This window comes from Bactrocera tryoni, chromosome 3 (genome assembly GCF_016617805.1).
Source record: "Bactrocera tryoni isolate S06 chromosome 3, CSIRO_BtryS06_freeze2, whole genome shotgun sequence".
Classification (NCBI taxonomy): domain Eukaryota; kingdom Metazoa; phylum Arthropoda; class Insecta; order Diptera; family Tephritidae; genus Bactrocera; species Bactrocera tryoni.
Window position 1 is genome coordinate 76,453,905 of NC_052501.1, and position 15,573 is coordinate 76,469,477.

Below are 15,573 nucleotides of genomic sequence, written 5' to 3' on the forward strand. Positions count from 1 at the left end.
TATTTCAGTTGTCACTGATTCAATCTAGCTATCATCTACTCTTAAAGTATAGTATATTTGATCTTGAAAGTTACTTTTCTGACAAAAAATTATACCGGATTGTAATTAAAATTCCCCGCTTTAATTATACTACAAAAAAATGTACTTTGCTTAGATATGAGAATTTTAGAAAAGTTTTCCGCAAGCCTACGAGTGGTACAAAGCCTTCAAAGACGGTCGAGAGCTCTTTGAAGACATGACTTGTTCTGGAAGACCTTCAACCTCTTCAGCTCATGAAAATATTAAAAAAGTGAGGAATATGGTGCTTCAAAATCGTCAGACAAGTATTAGAGAGATGGCAAGAAAGCTCGATATCTCTCATCATCATGATTTCTTTCGGGAGGGACAGACGGTCAATTAGGAGTTTAATTTGACCGGAATTATGGAATAACAATTCATGGATTTTCCACAATGATAATGCACCATCGCAGCGAGCCATGATTTTGACTCAGTTGAATGCCAAAACACAATGAATACCTTCTATCAACCACCGTGTTCCACAGATTTGGCTCCATGTGAATTTTTCTTGTTCTCCAAACTGAAATTGCCGCTCCGTGGAATCCGTTTTCAGCCGGTCGAGGAGATAAAACAAATTTTGCTGAAGGATCTGAAGGCCTGCCCAGAAAGTGCTTATGAAAAGTGTTTCGAGGACTGGAAAAATCGTTGGCAAAAGTGTATTACATCTAGTCCCCACTAAAGTGTCTAGTGAAGGCGACAAAATAAATTTTGATGAATAATTAAAAATTATGTGTTTTACTTATAATCACCAGTTACTGAAACACTACGACTTAGTAGTTTAAAACAATATAAAGACTATTTATGAGACTTCTTGTTCTGAATGAAAAAACAGTCTCCATACATTACAGTTGTATTGAAATACTGTTGAGCAGGAGTTTCTTTAAACATTATAAACACTATGTATATACGTACTTATCTCGATTTGGTATTATCATCACAACAAATCTGTTCCGTTTCAAATTGCTTTTAAAAACTCTACTTCCAAATATGAAATTAACGTTATATTTAAAATAGCTCAACTGCTGCCAATTTATCTGCCATAAAAATTTACGCAAAACTTGTTGAGCTGAGCATGTAAAAGCTTTTCTGGCAAGTGCTCTCACTTGCTCTCCTTGCTTCCATTTGGTCTGCGCTATTCTCATTATTACACATTCCAATTTTCCACGTCCCAGTGTTTGTAAAAATGCTCTTAAGCGGAAGAGAGTTTCGTATGAGTATTTACAATGTACCGTTATATATACGTACAAATGTATGTATGTATATTTTGCAGCTTCATAACTCTGTGTATTTGTTTACATGCAAGTATTTGATGAAGTTCAGTTAAAATTTTCAATTAGGGAATAACAGATGGTAGCATGAAAGTATGCTATTGCAGAGAAAAAAATTGCATCTAAAGATGTATTATATATACATACTTATACAAGAAATCTGAAATCAGTTTCGTGAATAACGTTTATACCCTGAACAGGGTAAATTAAGTTTATCACGAAGTTGCTAACACTTAGAAGGATGCGTCGGAGACGCTCCAAAGTATATACATATAGTATATAAATGATCACCGTGATGAGCTGAGTCGATTTATCCATGGCTGTCTTCTAACATATCTCACAACTATAACTGAAAAATTTCTTCTTCTTAAGAAGCTACTTTTTTATCGGAGCTGCTGATATCGGACTACTAAAGGATATTGCTGTGATACAGAAATAATATGTTTAAATATAAAAAAAAAAACATCCTTGTCATTACATATACATTTATATACATGTATTTATATATATTTATGTATTAAATATGACATGTTGGAAGCCCCCAATGGTTGTTGTAAAATACGCACATTTAGACACATTACGCACTTTCTTTCTTCGGGTATTCCCATAAAAACATCTAAGAGAGTAACTATTTACGTAAGAGACAGTTTTCAGCGTGAACAACAAACAAGGGAAAGCAAAATAAAGAGTTAAAACAATAGTACAAGAATTTTTGTAAAATTAGATATTATTTATTGAGGTTACGAAATACATATATTTTGTTCTTTGTATAAATTACAGAAATTAATAAATTTAAATTATTTATAAGTAATAATTTCAGTTTTTGTCTTCTAAAAACGTAACTTTTTTTATGTATCAGGGAACCATGGTAGTATCTAAGTGACATACAGGTATTATAGAATAGTGAAACTCTTATCAAGGATATTACAAACTGGAACAGAATATTTTAAACTACTTTCACAAACTTCGGATTGGACTAAAGAATGCCTCACCTAGCCATTAATGGCCTTTGGTCGCGTTATGATAAGTAGGTCGCATGCTAAATCGTAATCTCAGATCAATATTGAATGGGAAAACTTTTACCATAAAAATCATAGACTCGAACTTGATTGAATAAAATACTTTCTTAAATTTGGGATTAGACTAAGAAATCTCCCAGCGGGCAAGAGGTTGAATTTTCCCACGGTAAGGTATGCCTGTGGTAAGAGCCGACTAAAATCCAATATGTACCAGTCGGTTATTTGGCTTCCACCGAAACTTCAGCATAGTCATGTCAGAAATAGTGCTATAATACTCAGCTTGGACTAATATTATAGACTTTGAATAATATGCCTTCTAATTAAAAGACATTTGAAGTTCAAGTGAAATTGAGTTTGATGGGTGCTCAACTGGTAGTAGCAAAAGCTATAAGGTCTGACTGGAGACTTAAAACTGTTACCACGGGGAGCAGTTAGTCCTTGGAGGTGCTCCAACCTGCTCATTGGGTTTGGCCCTTAGGGGAGATTTGAAAATTCAATTCAGTGTGAAGTTGCAATGCGGTTAGTAGAGGTTTTAGCTCGGTATCGAACCCGACGATGATGGAAAAGTGTTTCTTCTACCTGACCAATTGGAATCAAATAATACTTGTCAAAATCATCAAACTTCGGATAAGACTTGTCAAAAAAATGTACTATTTAGTCAACGCATTATTTTATATTTATATTTAATTACCGTGGAGTAAGACCGTCGCCAGCAGGTACTCGTGTAAGAGCACAATAACAGTTGGACTAAGTAGCGCCTAACCTCGACATCTATGGTCCTGAATCATTTTATTATAAGGTTTATATGGGCGGCAGGCTAAATCAAAGTCGCTGGCAACCAAAAATTACCAAAAAAAGGCTAATCATTGTCAGTAAAAGGGTTCATGTCTTTTCGTGCGATCTACTACTGGATGTCAGCTCTAGAAGCTGTTTGCCAGAAGACGAGGTAGAAGCATCTCAACACTTCCTTCCTGACTATTCCACCACTGATTAAGGTTTAAACTCATGGGAGCTTATACTTTCAGACATTCCTCAGAGATGGTGGCAATATAATTAAAAAAATATATTTTTTTAGCCTCAAAGCGCTTTCTCGACTTGTAAGATCTGATTGCAGGAGTTTGACTTTTTGGTTCAGAAAATATCTTTCATAGTAGTTCAACTGCGATCCCGCACTTGAATAATATCTATAGCACCTAAGCCAATCTAACAGTTTATAGAAAAATATAAAAAGATGGGGAACTTTTTAGAGCAGACCTTTATTGAATTTTTAAAAATATCCTTCAAATGCGATGAGTGTTTAGACCTTGAGACAATTAAAATTTAAACACATTTGCGCACGTCACTAAACATGAGTTCATTAAAATAGTTCGAAAGACAGTTAAGGAGTTTAATAAGACAACCAGAATATAAAATTATGTACATTGAAGATCAAAGAAGTTTTGTTCGTATGTCAAACATAGTGACAGCTGATTTTCCGTTAGTACATCAAGCCACGTTAGGCGATACTCTTAAGAGGAAAATAGGTATTTGCAGTTATGAAAAATTACTAGCGATATCAGCCGTTGGATAAAGATTTAACAACACCGACACTTAAGGCCACCCTCAGTATTCTTAGTATGGGAAGGGTGCGATCATGTGTTATTTTTACACCACTGACAACTTGATTTGGGTTTTCGTCCGTTGTGATACCAGATAGAGTTCATTTGCTAGGTCCAAGAGGAGTAGTCATCATTTAGGATGCCTGCGCTTGACGTCAATTTTAACAGATCATCACTATCGATACCTCTTCCCTTGTATCATAACCCTAGATGCTTACAGCGTAGTCTTGCCAATGCGTGACAAGTACACAAGAGATGCTTCATTGTTTCCCTCGTGCCCTGTTCTAGACATTTCCTGCAGTCTTCTCGATCTGTCAGCCCCATCCCAATATTCTGCGGGTGTGTGTCGCCACCATACAGTAACCAGAAACTCCTTATCACATATATTATTTCTTGCCACTTTCATGAACTCTAACTACAGTTTCCACTTCAGCGCTAGCATCAACTCTACGTAGGCGGTTCCAATCTGCATTTCTATCCAACCGAGAGGCCTTTAAAACATTTTAACCGTCACTTGCAATTCGAATAACTTAAAATTTTACCGCCTTACACAATTGTCTAACGATTTTTATAGCAAATGAGCGGCGTTTACACAGAGCGCAGCAGTTGAATTCTCACGAAAATCTCACAATAATTTGTATTAATGGCAGGCAAAGCTTTACTCGCACCCAACTCATTGGAAGCAGCAACACTTCGTGTTACACACGCCTTGTTTACATAACGCACACGCGTCACAAGTATGTAACATGTAAACGACAAATGACGAAGGGTTTCTCAAAGCCTACTTACAGGCGCATACATTTTCCAACTACAAATGCGCGCTCACGCATTGTCGCCTTACTGCTCTGCAGACTTCCAGTCTAGCCGAGAGCGGCACGTACGAGCGCGCGACATCTGCCGGCAATTTGTGGCAACGCACAAACGAAGCACTCAGCTTGGCGCTCGTGTATGTGTTTTCGTGTGCACTCAAGCGCGCTCCGTTACACAGCTGCAGGATTGGATGCGCTCGGATGCTGTACACACACAGCGCTCGCATGCCAATGCTGTGAATTTTCCAAGCAGACGCTCCAGCATGTGAGTGCCATTCGCTGTGTGTGTATGTGTGCACGCTGTCGCTACGCGCTTCGCATTTATCTCTGCACATTCGTCGCCAGTTGTAGCCAACGAGCCGAAGCCGAATTCTATTGGAAGCTGTGACGGCGCTGTTTAAGCACCGCGCAACCGATGTGTTGGCATTCATCTATGTGTACCATAAAAATCTTTCAGTGAGAGTTTACGATCCCGCGGGTACGGTCGGAACTTTCGGGATTTACGCGTAGCATTTCACGTTATATATTACACATAGTTTTTTCGTCGTCCGCCGTCGTCGTTGTGTGCGCTTACTCGTATAAAACGGAAAATTAACGGCAAATAGCGACTAGCGTACGGCCGATTGTCTGCTTACAAAACAGTGCGATGCGGTTTGTGATGCCGTTCTGTGCGTTAAATGCCGTGCAGTGAGTGCAAAAATTTTTGTACCGTTATATTTTGTGGTCGCGCGTGTAACCGTGCCGCGCGCGTATGTGTGTGTGCGAGTGTGCATATGTGTAACGCCCATTTGTTTTGGGCCAGCGACAGCTAGCGCCATACGAAAGTCTCGAATTGCAGCTGCAAAAGTGGTGCAAGCGAAAAATTTTCCAGCCGCTGAAAAGTGTGTGTTTTGTGACCCCCGAAAATTGAAAGAACGCTGCGCCAATTACGCAAATACATGTGGGTGCGTGTGTGTAAGCAATTAGCGCACGGTGAAAACTGGTGTAGTTAAAGCGTTGTAAATACAACAACAACAGCAGCAGCCTACACCAAAAACAACGTGAAAAGTGTATAAAGTGAAGCGCGAACTTAGCAACCAGAACGCGCTCAGCGCACGGCGCGTGGGGTGTAGCCTGAAAGGCGAGCCTGGCGTACGACGTGGCAGTGTTGCAACGCAAATACATACAAACACACATATATACAAACTTGCAGTGGCAATCTGCTTGCATTTAGCTCGCCGTTCTAGCATTCGTTTGTCTGCTGGCCGGCTTGCTAAAGCGTTTTCGTACTCCAAAGCAGTTCTGCTGTGTGCGCGCCGCGTCGTAATGTTGCTAATTTGAAGTTAAAAGCCTCTTAAATGTCAAATCATAATTTATGTGTGCGAGAAGCGTGTGAAATTTGTGGTCACAAGCGCTAGCTTACAGCGACAAGTGGCAACGCAGTGAAAGCAGTTAAAGTGTGCATTAAAGTAAACACTGTTTAAACGCAACTAAAACTGCCAAATTGCTTACTTACAGAGCTTAGGTTGTAGTTTATGTATACAACAACAACACTAGCAACTTACTGCAGCCGCTGCACAACAGCAACAGCAGCAGCTTTGCTTAGTCAACGTTTGAAACGAAGCTGCGAGCAAATAGTAAGCATTAATTTCCTATTTTGTGTTCGAAATAGACCTTATGCTCTTTAAAAATTGTGTGACTGTGGAAAGTTGCAAAATATACGCTGTAAAACATCACCTAAAATGCAAAATAATGTAACATCACTTTGCATAAGTTTGCAAGTAAAGAAAAAATGTTTTAATAGAAACCACTCAAATGAAACAAAATGTGTATTTTGGTTATAAAGTGGGTATACATTCGATATATTGGTCAGGTGAACCTTAAAAATTTATTATACATATATGCAATATGGAGTAGTGAATCGTAAGCAAGAAAAAATTAATTCGGATTTTTAATGATGCGTTGTTTTGCATTTTAAGTAATGCTATATATATTGGCATCTAAAATGTGAAACAACGTATCATAGAAAAAATTGATATATAACCATTTTATAACCGAAACTCAAATTTTGGTTCAATATGAGTGGTTTTTGATATATTGTTTTTGACTCACTTGTAAGCAAATGAAAAGTGATGTTGCGTTCTTTTGCCTTTTTTGTGACGATATCAGAACACATTTTTCAAAAAAAGTCTGACTTTTTCTCTGTTACATTTACTGCCAAAGAGCCAGTTTATTTATTATTACTTACAACAATAACAGCCTTACAAACCTAATATTGCAACGAGCATTAGTTAAACAGTTTATTTAAGCATTTTAATTAATTATTGAAACAATAATTATGCAGCTAGAAAACCCTTCACAAATTAAGCATAACTTTGATGGTTTAAGTTGTATGGCAGCTAAATGTTATAGTCATCCGGTCTGAAAAAATTAAAAAAAATCTAAATTTATAGCGTTACTTTGAGCAATAATCCATGCCGAATTTCGTGAAGATAACTCGTAAAATAAAAAAGTCTTCCATACAAAAGCTTCATGCTGATCTTTCAGTTTGCTCATTATTTTCACTCACACTTTTGAACAGCTGTAACTGCTGTTTTCGACTTCGCCGAATGTATTCAATTATCAATTAAAAATTTTTTTTTTTGTTAAATGTATCTTAAAGTTTCACCTTTCCAACACTATATAGTATGACACAATGTGATCGGTAGCACTGGAGATATACGACTGCAGTGACATCTAAGACAAAATACGAAAAGACTTTTTCGACTATCCAATATATGTATCTAAGAGGAAATGTGGGAGACCCTATAACTCCGAGAGACCCCTATAACTCCTAACTCCAATATTTCCTTTAGATCTCGCAAATCTTTTGGCAAACTTAACAGTGTTTTGTTTTATGTATATTTTTTAAAAACATTAATATCATTTCAAATTTTGGTTTTGCTTGGTTTTTTTTTTAAAAACAGGAAACTTATAGATCAAAAATTCAATAAAGTGATTCAAATATTAAATATTTTCAATAAAAAATAAAATAAAGAAAATGATCCGAAAGGAACGGAGAATCATAAAATGGATAAGGATAATGAATTTTTTTTACAAAGAGGAAATAGAAGTATATATTTTTTGCAATAAAAAATATGTTAAGAATATAAAAAATAAAAATTCTAACCATTTAAGATATTAGCCGCGAATTTAATGGGGAAATAATTTCGCAACCTTAAAAAAATTTATTTTTTTTTGTTTACTATATATTTTTTGTGTGAAAATAGAATGAAGACAATCAGCAAATTTTATAAATAAAAAATTAAAGTAAAATTGATTGTGCTCTATTGAGACTAATGAATATATTCTTCAATAACATAAATATCGGAACGTATTCTTAGAACTATTTACAATCTATTTGGAAGGTCCAAAATGTGAGTTCGTTTTAAACGTCCAACATCCATACCATTGCCTATTGGTTTTATTGCCAAAAGTTCCCATGATTAGAAAGTCTATCTTGGTATCTTCGACAGGCTTTGCTGATCATTTCGTCTTTAACAAAAGGTACATTTTAGTCGATTTCGAAGTTGCTTATATAACAATGAGCACTTACAATGCTTCCTAAAGTCTTAGATTGATATACTATTCTTAGGATTTCAATGTTGGATGTACTCGTGGTACACCAAAATTTCATACGTCCATAATGGTTTAAGCGTTGACTTGTAGAGTTGAACTTTATTTTCAAGATTAAGTTGTGATCGCCGGCCTAAAAGCCAGTAAATCTTTTTGTTTTAAATTTTAGCTGCTTCAATTTCTCCGATATGTCTTTGCGATGTGTCTTTCAAGTGAGTCTTCTGTCCAAAAAAGACTTAGGTACGGCTCACTTTCAAGTATTGTAGAGCCACTTGAGCCAATGATACGAAGAGACATTTTTCGGTTGTTAATGTAAACATTATTTCAATGGACTTCTGTGAGTTTACTTCTATCTTCCAATTATTAGCCATTTCCAACAATATTAAGCTGTTCTCTTGTAATTTCATATTCTATTAAGAAAAATAAATATGTCTTTTAATGGTTTTAAGCACAATTTAGGACTTGTATTTATATTTTCCCCCTATAAAATAATTTTTATTAATTTTTTTTCTCAATAAAAATGCAATTTAAGTAAATATAGAATTTGTATTGGTGTACAAGCAAAGGAGCGACACAAAGATTTATTTTTCACAATTAAATTTTTTTTAATATTATTTTTTTTCATTAATTTTTTTTTAATTAACACTTCAATTTATTTTTTTTACAAAATTTTTATTTTATTATTCTTTTACACGGTTTTTCATACAATATTTTTTTAAATTAATTGTTTTTGATTAAATTTTTTTCAAATTATTTAATACACATTTTCTGAAAAATTTAATTTAAAAGTATTAGTTTACAGGTTTTCAAATGTTTTTTGTTGTATTTTTTTTTCTTGTTTAATTATAATTTGTCTTCAGAGCTTAGCATTAAAAGAATTTCGAAATTCAGAAAAGTTAAATTTCTGAAAAGTATTATTAAACAGAAAAAGATTTTAAATTTTTATATTTTTTTTTTATAATTTCGTTTTTATAAATTCTTTGATATTTAGTTTTTTTATTTTTATTTTATTCGTTTTAAAGGATTTTCGTTAACTTTTTATATTTAAGTTTTAGTTTTTTTTAATATTTCTATATCTTGCTAGGTGTAATTTTCATTAATTTCCTACCTTAATTTGTTTTTATAGATTTTTTGTTTTTTTTTTTTTAATTAATTTTATTTATTTTTTTTTTTATTTTTTTTTTTTAATATTTTTTTTTTATTTTTATGTTTTTTATAAAATATTCCTGCATCAAAAATCAACTGTCACTTGTGCCACCAGCACTATAAGCCGCACATACATTATTGATGCAAACTGATTTGTGACACAACGGGCGACTTTTTCATAAAAAAAAACAAAACGCACACAAACATACACATTTGAGAGATGATTGACAGTAGAAGCTTCTAAACAATACAGACAAACAAACATTGATTTTGCAAATCTCGCCCTGCTTAACTGTAAACTCTAAGCTCAACCATTTGTTATAACAAAGCAAAAAAGAAAAACTTAATCAACAACAACAACAAAGGAATGACGCCTGTAGCGGCTGCTGTCTGTGCACCGGATGCATTTGCAAAGCTTGATTGCTTCTATGCATATATATGTGCATGTGTGTGTGAGTTTGCATGTTCGGCAGCCAAATAATCAATTTTTGTTGTTGCTGTTTCACCTATTTTTTTTGTCGTTTTTTTGTTATTCCAGCTGGCACACTTGTCTCGTTAGTCGTCAGTGCTGTGCGCTCAGTCTCGTTCGCAGCAAGGTCAGTGAAATTGCACTGAAAAGTTGTTCAAATGAAATGAGCACAATGACTTCTAGTTAAAAACAATGTGAACTCAAAAGGAAAATGAAATCAAATCAGTTGTTGTTAGATTTAATTAAATTAAATCACTATTTTGGATTTTTTTCTGTAACAAAATGTTGCATTTGGTATTTTTTTATGAGGTGTAACCGGAAAAGTGCTTAGATGTTAAGTTCAGATTGCCACTGAAGTAATAAGAATGGTGTTCCGTAAGTTCAGAAACCCTTTTAACTCATGAAGTAATAAGAATGGCGTTCCATAAGTTCATAAATCCTTTTAACTTCTATAATCTTTCAAAGGTGGGAGTTTATGACCATTTTTTGGGAGTTTCCCTGCGAAAGTTTTGGTATTTCACTAGAGGGGTATGAAGAATTAGAAAATAAACTTGGTGGTGTATTTGCTGAAACTTCTTTCAGAGACAAATGGTAATTATGACCTCCTTTTTTTAAGTTTTCGTTAAATTTATCAGTGAAACATTGGAAAATACAATTTTTTATAAAGATTTTCAGGCTAAGTGAGACTTTTGTTCTGTCTTGATGAAATTTCTATTTAAAGCATTAAGCGACCTCCACAGACAAATATTTTTTCAGGCCAAATAGGTAATTTCTTTCTTATTTATTGGAAATTTTTACTTAATCTGTTAAGAGATCTCCAGATATATTGTATATATATTTTTTTTATAATTGTTTTTCGGAAAAATGTTCTCCTTTCCCACAAAACCGCGTTCTAAAAATGTTTAGAAAATACTTCGGGAGGTTGTTAAGAGTACATTTTACATGAGGAGTTTATAACCGAAAGATTTGGTAGATCGCAAGATAGGTCAGAAGTTCAAGAAACAAAACAAGCTGGAAGATCTTTCAGACAAAAATGTTAACTTTGACTTTATTTTCGCAAGGCTTTTATTAAATTTATCCGAGAATCGTTCGCTAGAGGGTTAAAGAGTAATAGGACAAATATTTTAGTACAAAGATTTTCAGGCTAAATGACCCTTTCTATGGAAAATTTATATTAAAAACAAAAAGAGACCTTCGGAGTGAAACAATTTTCGGGCCATATAATAATTTTAATATTTTGTTAGGAGATTTTACACTAAAACCACAAAGAGGTGTTTATTCTGGTTTTTAGGTTTTTAGAGCATTATTCATCTGAATATTTTGCAATTAATGTCCTTCCACAAAACAGGCTCCGTTCTAAAAAATGTTCATGAAATAAGTATGGCAGGTGATTAAGCGGATATTTTAAAACAGGAATTAGGGTTATTCATCGCAAACATTAACCATTGATTAATTCCCACAAAATTTAAATTATTTTCAAAATTACTGGCCACAAAAGTCTTCCCTGGAGGTTATTAAACAAAATTCGTTCCAAATACTATGCACTCATTCATATTAATTTGAATTGAGATTTAGATATTTAATGATAGATTTTTTTATGAGTTTTAGGTACCACAACAGACCAGCGTTATAAGCTGTCCAAGTGAGATCCCCTTTTTACTATTGATCATTTAACCTTACCTAGAAATTAATAAATTATAACGGGTTCAATATTTTTATGACCAAATTGTATAAGAAAGTAGAATTTTTCACGAATCTCGAGGTAATTATTCAAAAAATATTCTTAAATCAGTATTCGTTGTACATATGTCAAACAAACCAAATTCAGACGCTACTACTTATTTGTTTAATAAATGCTGTTTGTGATTAAACCAATGTTCAATAACCGGAAGCTCTCTCTTATGCAACATAATTGTACTCAGGAACTTAGTAACTTGAGCTTCAAGTTGCTTTGAAAATTTTGTTTGCTTTTTTCCGATCGATTTAATTTGGGAATAGCGAAACGAACGGGTCATTTAGACTTCTTATTAATTTTTATTGGCATAGACACCGCTCTAGGCGATTATAGCCGTATTTTATTCATTATAGACCTCCAAAAGGGAGCGTTGTGTCAAAAGTTAAGCGTTACCACTATTCTCCAACATAGTACGTAAAATTTTTTTCAACTTTTGATTGGAAAATATTCAAGAAATATTTCGATTAATTAATTTTTTTTTAACTCGTTAGGTTAGTATTAGCTTTTCGTGTGTGTTTTTTGTGGTCTTTGCGGTTTTTTTCGGAAAAATTATAGTTTGAGTGATGAGAATTGAACCAAGGCATATAATTTCGTTTTTTCCAAACCCAGCGCACTCCACAGGCTTGTGGTTCTTCGCCTTCTCACTTTAACACGCTTTCAAACGGATGTTTTTTGGCTACCCTGGGGATACTTGGACTAAGATCAGAAGTCGTGAGCTGCTTGAGCCATATGTAAAAGAATCATTGTTGGCCACTTTGGTGATTTTCTACAAATGAGTCGATCCTCCCATTAAAAAAAAAAGGCTTAAACCCATTAATTGACCAATATGGTCTTTTCAAGAGATTACGAATACTACAAATTATAAAATATTTCTTTGGACACTTTTTATTTTATTTTTTTATTATTTACTCGCATAATCCATTAAATCGTAATGAATACGCGGTTTGAAGTAATGTACCATAATAACTTACTCTTCTTTAGATTTCAGTGCTGTCAAGCTTCAGTAATACTCAACGCCAAACTTGTTATAGATTTTAGTGGTTTAGTATTTTACCAACTCTAATGTACATACATACATATAAATAAATATACACTATATATTTTTTTTAACAATTAACCGTTCCTTTGTTCATAAAAGGCTCCAAAAGACTTAATTAAAAAACTGCCAATTCAGTTATTTTTTGCAATGAAATTTTTTCACCACTCAAAAGCTTGTCAATTGCATTTAAATCGAGCTAAGTATTGTTTATTTACGTATACACATACATGCATTTACAAAAATTTACTTGCATATGCGAGATAAAATAATTGCCGTTAATGCTTGAAAATCGCTCGCGTGTGCGCCACTAGAAAGAACTGCCGCAATTGTTCACCGGCTGATTAAATAGTTAAAAGCGCTTTTGACGAAAATAATCGCATAAAATGAAATTAAAATAAATGAAACTGAACTGCTGGCACTTAATTCAAATATTAGGGTATATGTACATAGCCACTAAATTAAGCGACTTTTAAGGTTGGGTGCGTTTGTATGTGCGTTTTGGCTGGTTGTTGCTTAGTTCGAGTGGCATTTTTTGACTGTAGAAAATATGGATTTATTTTACTATTTTGGTTGCTTTTCTCTTTGAATTAATATATACTGAAGTGACTATTAACTAATTATGTATATAAAAAATATATATTTTAATATATTTTGAAAAAAGTATTAAAGTCAAGTAAAAGTAAATTTAAAGTGATTATATTTATTTTTAATAAAAATATATTAAAAAAAAAAATAAATATCTATTTAAAAAAATATATATTTTTATTTTCTAATGATTTTAAGCGCATTTTAGGCTTGTATTTATATTTTTTCCCCAAAAGAAATAATTTTTATGAATTTTTGATTTTTTCTTCTCAATAGAAATGCATTTTAAGAATATATAAAATTTGTCGGAAGTTATTAAAATTTAAATTAATAGAAAATTATTTGTTTGTTTTTTGGTTAATTATTTAACAAAATTTATAACATGAAAAAGCACATATTTTTATATTTTATTTTAAGCTTTCCATTTATTTTCATTACAATATTTTATAAAATTTCTAATTTTAAGTTTTTAAAAACAAATAGTTTTGATGCTCAATAAAATTGTGTATATTATTTTAAGATCTATGTTCACAATTTTTGAGGTAAAGTTTTTTAATTTTTGTTTTTCTTTATTTTTTTCTTAACATTTTTATTTTTATTTCTATTTTATTTTTTTATTTAATTTTTATTATTTTATTTCACAACTACTTTTTGCAATAAGAATATTGTAAAATTTAATAAATTTTTATATACATATATATTTTTTGGTTTTTTTTTTGTGTTGTTGCCATTAAAATTTACATGGGTTTCCTCGGGTAAAAAACAGCCTTTTTCAAAAATTTTTTTCTCATATAAAAAATGACACTAATATTAGCGAAGAAATTCTGAAATTTTTGGAAAAAAATATTTTCAACTCGGCCATTGCGACGCCATTTCCAGTGACCTCTTGGAAAAAAGATGCGACCGGGTTGGCATTACAACTCCTTACAGGGGCATCTAAAATGAAAAAAAACGTCTTTTAGTTAAAACCCTTACTTAGAACTTCGGAGGGAAAAGAAACTGAAAATTTGATTTCTGGCAGACATTTGTACAAAAAAGAAAATTGAAACTTCAGTGAAAATTTCGCGAAATTTTTTTAGGACAATATTCTAGAGGTATTTTAAAATTTATTTGGATAATAAAAAAATTATATTTTTGAAACCCGTAAACCCATGTAACTCCTTATTAATCAGGGGCTTTTAGGGATGCAAATGTTTTAAAAGTGGGCGCTGCCTCGCCTTGTGATGAGTTTAATGTACGTAACTCTCAAACCAATCAAGCAATATCTCCCAAATTCGTTAGGTGCAAATCCTTCTGTCGCCTTTCCTTACTCTGTGAACATTTGTGAATTCAGATATAACTCCGCCCACTCAACATATAACGGTTTTATAAAAAATTACTGTGCTATTTAACCGATTTCAATCAAATTCAGTATGTACCTGTAGCATTAACTTGACGATAATATGTTACAGTGTGAAAGTGGGCGCAATCGGACTACAATCACGCCTATTGCCCATAGAACAAAATTTTTAATTTCAACTGATTCTTTTGCATTTCAGTATATAAATAAAACAACAAATAATATAACGGATTAAAATTTTGCACAAAAATGAACGCCTTTAAAGTGTGCCATTTCATGATCAAAATTTGTCCAAACCGAAGCAAAACTGTTCAAGCCTCTACGTACTGAATTGGTGGTCCCCAGTATCTATAGTTAACTTTTGACCGAAAAGTTCGAGCAATGTATGGGATATACAATTGAAATTCAGAGAGAATATTTTTCTGCTAATAGTAATTCTGTGTATCGAAAATGGGGTGAGTCGGATCAATACTTCTTTTAGTCCCCATATACCTTATATAAAGATTTTCGAACTTCCAGGTGACTTTATGCTGCATACATATATCAGCCAATATTTGAGTTAACTCAATGAAATGAGAGAGCGTGTTTTACTCATAGCAGTACCATATACCTTTGTGCATAAAACAGGTCAATTTGAGCGAAAACTTTATCCATTATAACTATTACTTGGATTTTCTAACATTCGGCTGACTTTGCTCCATATGAATGCTGATGGTATGTGAGGTATCTTAATGAAACCCATCGAGCATTTAATTAGTACGAGTATATGGCATGTTATTAGTTTGTGGTTTTGCCTAAAATAGATAAAAATCGGTTGGGGATGATTTAGTATAATTTTTGCTTTGATGAGAGTCCTATTCATGATGTCATCGAACAGTGAAGTTGGACCCTTTTGCTTTTATTATCAATATTGGC

The 15,573-nt window shown here is 33.0% G+C and overlaps 1 protein-coding gene across 7 annotated transcripts in view; it reads left to right on the plus strand.

Moving 5' to 3' along the window:
* The first annotated feature begins 5,242 nt into the window (after positions 1-5,242).
* LOC120770434 overlaps positions 5,243-15,573 on the plus strand; it is a 295,387-nt gene continuing 285,056 nt past the window's right edge. For 4 of the 7 annotated variants that reach the window (XM_040097899.1, XM_040097897.1, XM_040097902.1 and 1 more), the window contains exon 1: positions 5,244-6,367. The gene's annotated coding sequence lies outside the window, so the exon portion shown is untranslated. Of the gene's footprint in view, positions 6,368-15,573 lie in introns of all 7 variants that reach the window. The other 3 variants (XM_040097896.1, XM_040097901.1, XM_040097898.1) reach the window with 1 other exon arrangement.